The sequence below is a fragment of the Tursiops truncatus genome, chromosome 14, assembly GCF_011762595.2.
Source record: "Tursiops truncatus isolate mTurTru1 chromosome 14, mTurTru1.mat.Y, whole genome shotgun sequence".
NCBI lineage: Eukaryota > Metazoa > Chordata > Mammalia > Artiodactyla > Delphinidae > Tursiops > Tursiops truncatus.
The window spans coordinates 36292836-36304993 of NC_047047.1; the positions used below are offsets into that span (position 1 = coordinate 36292836).

General features: G+C 36.8%; 1 protein-coding gene across 5 annotated transcripts in view; it reads left to right on the plus strand.

Annotated features, from left to right (window-relative positions):
- WDPCP (WD repeat containing planar cell polarity effector) overlaps positions 1–5963 on the plus strand; it is a 384215-nt gene extending 378252 nt beyond the window's left edge. For all 5 annotated transcript variants that reach the window (XM_073791318.1, XM_073791321.1, XM_073791322.1 and 2 more), the window contains one exon: positions 5223–5963. The gene's annotated coding sequence lies outside the window, so the exon portion shown is untranslated. The remainder of the gene's footprint in view (positions 1–5222) is intronic.
- Positions 5964–12158: the final 6195 nt, after the last annotated feature.

A 12158-nucleotide genomic window follows, 5' to 3' on the forward strand; every position in this document is an offset into this window, starting at 1 on the left:
ATAATAATTCAGTGAAGACAATTCTGTGGAAAGGTGAGATGACATGTTCTAAGTACATTCCTTTCTGATTGTTTACTTAACACAGAAGTAGTTGGAAAGTTAGTTAGCTTATCTACAAACTTGTCTCTCATAAGTACCAGAAAAACCTCAAGCTAGCCTTTGGCAAGCGCTAGACTGTAGTCAGTGAGATTTCATTTTCTAGAAAGAACATCAAGCACCACAACTCTGGAATGCTGATTAAGAAGAAATTGCTATATGATACCAAATATGTGAAAAGGAGAGTTAATATTCAACAGTGAAACTTGAATAACTTGACAACTTTATCAGGAAAGCTTCTCCTGTTGTATAGAGGTGAACTATGGCATCCGTTAAATGACAAGAATAGGCAATCATCGGAGTTAATCATAAAACAGCCTGTGGAACACATGTTGTTAGGCATAAAAAAGTGAGGAAAGTACTAGAGAGGGAAATAACTTAATTCTAATCCCAACTCTGCCACTAAGTGAGTGACTTTGGACAAGACACTTATCCCACATGAGCCTCAGTTTCCTCAACTGTAAAATGAAAGAATTTCAGATTAGAAAACTTCAAGGTTTCTTCTGTCTCTAAAATAGCATACTTCTGGGATTTAATTACTGTTGAGCCAAATCAGAAACTTTATGAGAGACCATCAGTAACACAGGGGAAACCGAACATTAATTAATGAGATGATCATTTAGTATATTAAAAAAGGGTATTTATATTAATTAAATGAGCAACATGTCAAAATCTACTTTGTAGCAAAGCAAACCTTAACTTGTCTGTAGAATCTGCTTACAAAGTCTGGGTACGGGGCTTTCCTGGTGGCGCAGTGGTTGAGCGTCCACCTGCCGATGCAGGGGACACGGGTTCGTGCCCCAGTCCAGGAAAATCCCACATGCCGCGGAGCGGCTGGGCCCGTGAACCATGGCCACTGAGCCTGCGCGTCCGGAGCCTGTGCTCCACAACGGGAGAGGCCACAACAGTGAGAGGCCCCCCATAAGGCAAAAAAAAAAGTCTGTGTACATTTCAAAAAAAGTTACCTGGTATCACCCAACATTAGGTAACAGCAATAGGGTGTGACTCAGAATATGTACTTAACTGTATGCAGAAATCAAATGAGAGCCTGGGGAAAACCCTTTTGTTGAAGTAAATTATCACAAGAATTAACATGTAGCATTCAGTCAAGGGTAAGCACAATTTCAGCACGTAATAAAATGAAGATCGACCTCTGTTGAAACCACCACTTCCGGTTACCAAACAAAATCACTTCCTCCCAAACTAGGAAAGAAACAAAGCAAAACTATCAATTCTAGAGTGTTTATCCAGAAGCCTAAAATTTCATAAACTTTGGTGCAATAATTCTATTTCTACAGCTCTATACCAAGGAAATAATCCTAAACACAGAAAAAACTTCAAGCCTAAGAATGTCTATCATAGGGTTATTTATAAAAAGAAGAAATTGGGAACAATATAAATTTAACCAAAAAAAGGAATGGTTAAGTAAAGCTATAGTAATTAATATAATAAAATTTAGCCACTGAAAACAAAGACTCTGTGGGAGCATTGAGAAGTGTTTAAAGTAAGGCCAAAAAACTCAAAAGCCAAATACAGTAAGTCTCCTACACATGAACCTTCAAGTTGCAAACTTTCAAAGATGCGAATGTGCGTTTGCACGTCCAATCACATAAGTTAGTTCACATGTCTGGAGTACATTGTCACGTGCGTGTATCCTCTACAAGTGGTTGTGCTTTTGTGTACTTTATTGTACTGTATTATATAGAGTACAGTAGTACAGTATCTTTATCTCAAGCCCAGGATGTCCAGAAGCAAGCCTTAAAAGGAGTGGTGACATAGCTGGTGCTGCTAAGAAGCGCCAGGCAATAACAATGGAATCTACTGTGCAACAGGAGGAGCTTACTAATGAGGACCTGATAGAATTGGAGGCCCAGATAAAGGACAAAGAGAGACAAGAGGAAGAAGAAGTAACTGAACACCCGAAGAGATTCACAACACTGGAAATGGCAAGGGGATTTTCTTTGAGGAGGCACTGTTAGTTTTTGAGGCACAGGATGGAAACATAGAACAGTACACAAAGGTTGCAGCAGCCGTTCAAAATGCAATCCAGTGCTACAGTGTCATCTATGACAAGAAAAAAAGAGCTACTACCCAGACATCACTGGATCGTTTATTCAACAGGGTAGATAGAATTGAATTCAGCAAGGAACCAGAACCTGTGCCATCAACGTCAGGCGTGAGTGAAATTGCATCTTGCCCTCCATCTCCTATTGCTGATGATCCCTCAACTCTACCTCTCCCACCTCCTCTCCCTCCTCCAGTCAATAACTCTTCTTGCCTGTTCACTTGATGCCAGCCCCTGTATGCCAGCTGTTGTACTGTACTACTGTACTTTCCAGGTTACTGTACTGTAAGATTAAAAATGTTTTATTTTTTGTGTTTATTCTTTATGTATTATTTGTGTGAAAAGTATCATAAACCTATTACGGTACAGTACTGTATAGCCAAGTGTGTTAGTTGGGTACCTAGGCTAACTTTATTGGACTTACAAACAAATTGGGCTTAAGAACTCACTCTCAGAATGGAACTCGTTTGTATGCAGGGGACTTACTGTATGTACAGAACTGCACATACAATATGCTTTCAGCTGTGTTTAAAAAAATAAGTAAAACATATATGTGGAAAAAAGTGACAGGAAGCAAATACACATTAAACCATAGTTTTATATGACTGGTGGTACTGTGGGTAAATTTTAGTACATTTCTGTGTTTCAAATTTTATTTAATGAATATAATTTATCTTTAATAATGATTATATAATTGAGCATACAAAATACATTATTGCATTACTCATTAAAATATTCCTCTAAGGTAAATAGGGTACAAGTTACGGTTATTTAGCATGGAATACACAGTCATGGAAACCCTGGAAATGTCTAGAAGTAAGTCTTTTAAAAATAAAATGGATTTTAAAGGAAATCCTTCAAAGGAAAAAAAAATGTAAGTCCTGGGAGATCACTGAGAAGTTAATTCTATGATTTTTACTTTTTTAAATGTAAGTCCTAACGTAAGACAGGCTTTAAGGCCTAGATAGAAGGCACCAAAGAACATCAAGAATATGGCTGAACCAGATGACACTTCTTGGGTATGCAAAGTCTGGCCTTCCAGCAACGATTATAACCAGATATTAGGAAAATAAAATAATTTACCTAGGATCTCTGTCAGTCAGTGTACAAGACCAAAAGCTAAATCCAGGTTTCTTGACCATTCTAGTGGTACAGGAAATAGATTTTGTATAGCAGCTTATAAACCAAGAGATGGAGCTTAATATTTTTAAAATATCAGTGCTTACGTTTTTTGTTTTTAAATTAAAAGCTACCTAAAACCCCTGAACTTGCCAGCACACACACAAGCCTCAGGCAATATTAAATTACTCATTCTTCATGTTACTTGTTTTTCCAGGTTGGGGGGGGGTGGGGTGTGTGTGTGTGTGTGTGTGTGTGTGTGTGTGTGTGTGTGTGTGTGTGTGTGTGTGTGTGTGTGTGTGTGTGTGTGTGTGTGTAAATCAGGATCCACAGGCACATGCATACATACAAGTTTCCCTTACCTGCCAGCCCCACACCTGTTTTCTTTGAGATATGACTACTTAAAATAGAATAAGGTAATGACTTACTGAAAGGCTTCTCTTAGTAAAAAGAACTTTCAAGATATAGCTTAAGGAATAAAATTTTAAATAATTTTTAATAAGAGAAATGTCTCCAGTTATGACATGTTAGTTTAAATATTAACCATCATGCCTACTCTCTTTACCTTTCCCCTTTACCATTTCAACTCTAATTAGGTTATCTCCAAACTTTCAAATATGTCCCCACTGTATTGTTTTTTCAAATAAAATTACTCACATTTAGTCTTACATTTAAACACTCTCCAACTTCAGAATCCTATCATAAAATCCTTTGTTTTTCTATACTTGATAGGGTTGGTGGGGAGAGGTGAAAGACAGAAAGAATAAGAAATGGGAAATGGATGAGATTCTTGTTAGTATCTCTTTGTAGCTTCATACAGTTTTATAAAGGGCTTATAAACACATGATCTTTTCTATGAACCATTATCTCAAGAGCCACTATTAAATACTCAGTAAAACATCAAAATTAAGAAATATATACTTGGGACTTCCCTGGTGGCACAGTAGTTAAGAATCCACCTGCCAATGCAGGGGACACAGGTTCAATCCCTGGTCTGGGAAGATCCCACATGCTGTGGAGCAACAACTACTGAGCCCACGTGCCACAACTACTGAAGCCCACGTGCCTAGAGCCCATGCTCCACAACAAGAGAAGTCACCGCAACGAGAAGCCTGTGCACCACATCGAAGAGTAGCCCCCACTCACTGCAACTAGAGAAAGCCCGCGCACAGCAACGAAGACCCAACAGAGCAAAAATAAACAAATTAATTAATTAAAAAAATATATATATGCTACATGGGACCTTTTAGAACAGACAGTATCGTAAAATCAAATAGGTGGGGACTTTCCCAGTGGTCCAGTGGTAGAGAATCCGCCTTCCAATGCAGGGGATGTGGGTTTGATCCCTGGTCAGGGAACTAAGATCCCACATGCCGTGGGGCAACTAAGCCCGTGTGCCACAACTACTGAGCTCGCGCAACTCGACTAGAGCCTGCGGGCCACAAACTAGAGAATCCACGTGCTCTGGACCCCGTGCGCCACAACTACATAGCCCACGCACCCTGGAGCCTGCATGCCTCAATGAAGATCCCATGTGCCACAACTAAGACCCGACACAGCAAAAGTAAATAAAATAAAAATAAATAATAAATCTTAAAAATAAAATCAAATAGGTGGAATCACAAACGAAGACCCACAGTTTGCAACATTTCAGATGCTTCCAAATTTCAACTAACATCTTATCCTTCCTTCTTTAATGTCTTATGCTTCATATGCTATTTCTCTTCACTGATTTTTATAAACACTCTTGCAAAATTTTAAGAGTAAGATAAATACACAGTTCTCTTGTTTACACATATACAATTCATTTTAAACTATTTGTTTTATTTCACTGTTTTTAAATATTTGAATTAAGAATATTAAAGATATAAATATTAAGTCAATTATTTTTTACTCTCTGCTTAAACATGATTTTAATTTGTTTCTATTTGTTTACTTTCAGGAAATCGGAGATGGTGGTTCTCTCAGAATGGTTCACTTCGGTTTGGTATAAATACGAAACTTGTTTTTTTATTTTTAAAAAACCCGCATTTTTCACATCTAAACTTTTTCATGGCCTGATATAGATTAAAATCTCCCTATATGAATTAAAAAGAGGAGAGATAACATGAATTAGTTAAAACATTTAAATTCAGAGTATTTTCAAAGTAAAGTTTTATTAGTTTCAAAAACATGCAGCATAACAGCAAAGTCATCTTAAGTAAAAGTCTTTAAATTTTTGAAGTTCCTTAAATTGTACATTATTAGGTGCTTCAAAAGTAGGATATTTAAACTTGGTTCTCCCAAGTATTTTAAATATCTCCTCTTGTGATACTGTTTATATTATTAATTTGCATGATGAATAAAGTATTTATTAAGTGAAAAGTTCAGCCCAGGCCCATTGTTGGAAGACAATTTTCCATGGGTCTCTTGAATTACTGATAATGAGGCACTGACTGCCCCTTGGTACACAGATACTATCTCCTTCTGGAGCAATATGCTTACAACCTGTTATAAAAGGTTTGAATTCCCTAAGCTCAGAGTTCCTACTCTTTACAGAGCCCAATGAGTGTGCAACTGTCACCTGGCCCTCTTCACATCACCCTGTGGGAATGGGACTTAGGAAACCATTGCCCACCCTGCAAAAAAATGTTGATACTCTAGCAACTATTGGTGTAAGTAATAAACTCTCTTTTGTCTCTGACCCAGAGTCTCATGTCTTCTACCAGCATGAAACTGAAGTTTGATAACTTGTTGTCTTGCAAGTAGGGTAAAAATCTCAGACCCTTCACAGTTCTTGATCCCCATTCATTAGCAGGTAGCACATATTTTACAACTGTAAATGTCTACAATAATCAACATCTTTTTCAAATATTGTATATGAGGTACATTATATATTTAAATCTTATAGTTAAGAGTTAATTAGATTGAACTCTTTTATACTTCGGATTTTTCTCCCTACTTCCTATTCCTCTGTACCACTACCAGAGGGTACAATACAGAAAGGAGGTGAAACCCAAATTAGATTTTTCAATATGCTCTGGAAAAGTTTTAGTAATACATAGTACCTGAACCATACTAAAAAGAGATGAAAAGTTACCGGCGAATTTTCTTTTTAATATTCCTATCTTTCTTTAGCATAATAATCAAAAGTTAACTGATTTTTTAAAGAAAACATTATATTGAGAAAAACATGGCTTTGTCAAGATTGCAACAATTTCTCCAGATTTTTTAGTAAATAGTCATTAACCAGAAATACAAAACACATTTTCTGATCTACCATATCCTTTTGTTTATTTGGCCACTGTCTAGAGACTGGTAGAAAAGTTCAGTACTGTTTCTAGGTCCTTTGTGAGCAAACCATAGTTCATACTAAAAAGTAAAACTTTAAATGAAATATTAAGATAAAATATGGATATAAATAAAATTATTTTGTTCTATACAATGATGATGATGGTAGGTTTGCCAGTTATCTAGGTGAAAATTAAACAAAATTTAGTTCTTAGATAAATTTCCCATTTTTCCCACGTCACATGCCTCTGCAAAAATTAACTCAAATATGTAGAAAACCAAGTTTAGACAGTAATAAGAATATGTTATACATGACATCTTCAAGAGTGTCCATGATTTACAAATGTTGTGCTTTCAAAATGTTGTGAACCTGGGGGTATTTATTAAATATTCCAATAAATTGATATTTCTGCTCTGCTACAGACGGGAAGGATGATGAATGAACTTCCACTGCTCTAAAGTGAGAATAGAGGCACAAACAAGAACAGCTACGTAGCATCTGCACTAGCACTGACAGGTTCACATTTTCTCCTTCAGGAACATATGCATGAGCTTTTTCAACTATTCTGTGACATTCTCAGATCCCCAAAAAGTTCCACAGTAACTCATATTAGTGATGACATTGTGCCTGATTACCAAAATAAACTGTTTGGCATACCTGTTTCTAAATGGTTTGCTTTCACTAAAAAGCCAAATAACCAAAACTGATAATATATTTGCTTCCTACCAACTATCGACATGTTAGTAAAGACAAGGACTATCAAATTTACAAGTGATGTTATATTCTAAAACTTTATTAACTATATTATTTTAAAGTATGTAAAGACATACAGACCAATGGAATAGAATGGACAACCCAGATATAAACCCTCAGAGATACAATCAAGTGATTTTAGTATTGGGAAAATTGTATATCCACATGCCAAAGAATGAAGTTGGACCCTTACCTGCACCATATATAAAAATTAACTAAAAATAGATCAAAGACCAAAACATAACACCTAATTTATGTAAAACTCTTAGAATAAAACATAGGGAAAAGCCTCAGTACATTAGATTTGGCAATGACTTCTTGGATGTGACACCAAAAGTACAGGCAACAAAGGTAAAAATAAATAAATTGGACTACATCAGAATTTAAAACGTTTTGTTCATCAAAGGACATTATCAACAGAGTGAAAAAGCAACTTATGGAATGAGAGAAAAAATTCGCAAATCATATATCTTATAAGAACTTCTACAGCAACAAAAACACAACCCAGTTGAAAAATGGGCAAAGAACCTGAATAAACATTTCTCCAAAGAAGATATACAAATGGCCAGTAATCACATGAAAAGATACTCAACATCACTAATCATTAGGGAAATGCAAGCCAAAACCACAATGAGATACCACTTCACCACATTAGGATGGCTATTAAGGACGAAAAAGAAAGTAAATGTCAGCAAGGATGTGGAAGAACTGGAACCCTTGTGTACTACAGGTAGGAATGTAAAATGGTGCAGCCACTATGGAAGACAGCATAGCAGTTCCTAAAAAAGATTAAAAACAGTACTATATCGTCCAGCAATTCCTTTTCTGGTATACGTATCTGTACACCCATGTTCATAGCAGCATTATTTATAATAGCCAAAAGGTGAAAGTAGCCCAAGTGTCCCACCAAAGGATGGATAAACAAAATGTGGTATGTATGTATATACAATGGAATACTCAGTCTTAAAAAGGAAGGAAAATTCTGACACACGCTACAGCATAGATGAACCTTGAGGACATTATGCTAAGTGAAAGAAGCCAGTCACAAAAAGACAAATACTGTGTGATTTCAGTTATATGAGGTATCTAGAGTAGTCAAAATCATAGAAACAGAAAGTAGAATAGTGGTTGCCAGGGACTAGGACGCAGCGGAAATCAGGAGGAGCTGTTTAATGGTATAGAGTTTCAGTTTTGCAAGACAAAAAAGTTCTGAAGATTGGCAATACAATAATGTGAATATACTTAATACTACTGAACTGTACACTTAAAAACGGTTAAGATGATACATTTTATGTTATGTGTATTTTACCATGATTTTATAAGTATGTATGTAACACACAGTTTTACTTTACAATATGACCTTGAAGTCTCTGAAAGAAGTACATTAAGATCTGCTACCTCATTAAAATAACTCCAAAAAAGAGCTAATTTTCAGAAGTAACAATATTTCCCATATTTTAATAATCTAGAAACTATAATCCTAGTTAAATAATCACCATTTTTTTTTTTTTTTTCAAATCATGGAGGTTTGTTTGTTTGTTCGTTTCTTTGGAGAATTATACAACAACCAGTCAAGAAGCATAGGATTCATCCTACATAAAAAAACTTATCCACTGCACTTTTTTGCTGAATTGCAGCCATATTTCTGTCAGTACAAGTGATGACCTATATATGAGGGATTAATCTGACACAAGACAGTGAAGCTTAGCCCTTCAGTATATCATAATCTATTTATTCTGCATGCTAAGAGGAATTCAGATTTTAAAATTATACAGGAAGTGACTCTATAAATGTACAAAGGACAAGAATTAAATCCTAAAATAGGTTTTAAAATCTATATGACATGAATGTAATTATTTATTTTAAAATGTCAAATAATGTCTATGTTATGGGCTTCCCTGGTGGCGCAGTGGTTGAGAGTCCGCCTGCCGATGCAGGGGACATGGGTTTGTGCCCCGGTCTGGAAAGATCCCACATGCCGCGGAGCAGCTGGGCCCATGAGCCATGGCCGCTGAGCCTGCGTGTCCGGAGCCTGTGCTCCTCAATGGGAGAGGCCACAACAGTGAGAGGCCCGCGTACAGCAAAAAAAAAAAAAAAAAAAAAAAAAAAGTCTATGTTAACATGAATGGACTTAATTATTTTAAAATGTGAAATAAATGTCATATTTAATTTTAAGAGGTAGAATTAAAGTCTTCATTTGATAACATTTAATATAAAATTAATAAGTAAACCTTAAATATAGATTTATTTAAGGGGGTTCTATCTAGAAGTCAACATGATCTCATTCTATGATCACTCACTGAAGTTACCACTATCAAGAGAGGAGAGATGTGCTCACATAATTCACAGGTAGAATGAAAGACATGGTCAGACTAAAAAGAAGAACCCTTTCTTTACTCTGTAATTACTCATATTACATATAAAAAATAAAATTATTAATGATGTATACAAGAGATGCCAGCCAATAGGGACTGCCCTGGTGGCACAGCGGTTAAGAATCTGCCTGCCAATGCAGGGGACATGGGTTCAAGCCCTGGTCCGGGAAGATCCCACATGCCATGGAGCAACTAAGCCCGTGCACCCCAACTACTGAGCCTGCACTCTAGAGGCCACGAGCCACAACTACTGAGCCCTTGTGCTACAACTACTGAAGCCTGTGTGCCTGGAGTCCATGCTCTGCAACGAGAAGCCACCGCAATGAGAAGCCTGTGCACCTCAATGAAGAGCAGCCCCCGCTCACTGCAACTAGAGAAAGCCCGCCCGTGCACAGCAATGAAGACCCAACGTAGCAAAAATAAATATTTTTTTAAATGGTTAAAAAAAAAAAGAGAGAGAGAGATGCCAATAATTTCTTCTTTGAAAACCTGCCCTGCTCGTAACCCAGGAAGGCAAACGTCCTTTGTGCCATTTGACCCTGTCCCCTCAGTCCCAACTGTACCTCCAGAACACAACTGATTGAAGCAATTTATTACTCTTTCCTGGGGATCTGGAATTAGAACATGTACATTTAATTGTGGGAAGAACAACCAGAAGTCATGTAGACTAAGACCTAGGTCTTAGGCTATCATTTTGAGATGGTCATGATATGGCCATGTGCAAGTGAATGCATGAGCAGGAAAGTCAATTTATAACAAATGAGAAGAGAAAAGCAGACATGCAGAGAAATGTCAACAAGACAGCTGGTTCCAGAGAACTGTTTCATGGAGGCTGCCAGTTGAATGAAATGAAATGCCCTTTTAAGGTATCAACTCTCCCTACCTTTTTACTTGAATCTTTTTGTTGTTACAACCAAACATTCCTTGATTGTAACAATGATTCAGAAACATTCATACACAAAGTTTTACAAACTAATTAAGGACTTGAAAACATGACACAATGAAGAAAGAAGCATACTCTTTCAAATTTCTTTTAAAATATCTGAGAACTGATGCTTTTTCAAATGTGAGAAGCATGATAGAAATGGCACTATTAAGTAGGTACTGTCCTCTATCCCATAACAATCTGTAGTAAGGCACTCAAGCTGTGAAGCTTCCTCAGCTCAGAAGACACTTTTTATTCTTCTCTTACAGGATGTTAACGTCAGGATTTAATTTCAGGGAATACCCTGGCAGTCCAGTGGTTAGGACTCCACCCTTTCACTGACAAGCGCTCAGGTTCAATCCCTGGTTAGGGAACTAAGACACGTGGCATGGCCAAAATTTAAAAAAAAATTTAAATAAAAAAACAATAAACAGATCTAGGCTAAGGAGTGTCGCCTGGAGGGCACTACTAGAGTTGGAGGATCCTGTCAGAGGTCAAGAGGTTGGAATCCTAGACAAGTCCTGAGGGAATTGCATGGACCAAGGTGGGATAACCTAAAATGAAATTGATAATTGGTTTTTTTTAAAGATTTAATTAAAATATATATATTTATTTACTTATTTGGTTGTGCCAGGTCTTAGTTGCGGCACGCAGGATCTTTAGCTGCAGCATGCGAGATCTAGTTCCCTGACCAAGGATCAAATCTGGGCCCCCTGTATTGGGAGTATGGAGTCTTAACCACTGGGCCACCAGGGAAGTTCCAAAAAAGATTTAATTTGAGTATCTACTTATCTCAATTTTTTTTTTTTTTTTTTTTTTTTTGCGGTACACGGGCCTCTCAGTGTCATGGCCTCTCCCATTGCGGAGCACAGGCTCCGGACGCGCAGGCTCAGCGGCCACGGCTCACGGGCCTAGCCGCTCCACAGCATGTAGGATCTTCCCGGACCGGGGCACAAACTCATGTCCCCTGCATCGGCAGGCGGACTCTCAACCACTGCACCACCAGGGAAGCCCTCTCCTCAATTTTTGTTCGATTTTTTTTTAAATCTCCTTAATCTTAGATTATTTTACTTTTTATCATTTGAGGATGCTTTATTATTTTACTTAATCTTTTACTTTCTGGTTTTAATTGGTTAACTCTATATTGATTATTCTTATCTTACACTATTGTTTTAATTTTTTTGTATCTTTTCACATTTTTATTAAAGTATTGTTGATTTACAATATTATATTAGGTTCAGATGTACAACATAGTGACTCAGTATTTTTACAGATTATATTCTATTTAAAGTTATTATAAAATATTGGCTATGTCCCCTGTGGGGTACCATATATCCTTGAATCTTATACATAGAAGTCTGTACTTCTTAATCCCTTACTCGTGTCTTGTCCCTCCCCCATCCCTCTCCCCACTGGTAAACAGTAGTTTGTTCTCTATCTGTGAGTCTGTTTCTGTTTTGTTATATTCACTAGTTTGTTATATTTTTTAGATTCTACATATAAGTGATATACAGTATTTGTCTTTGTCTGATTTATTTCACTAAGCATAATACT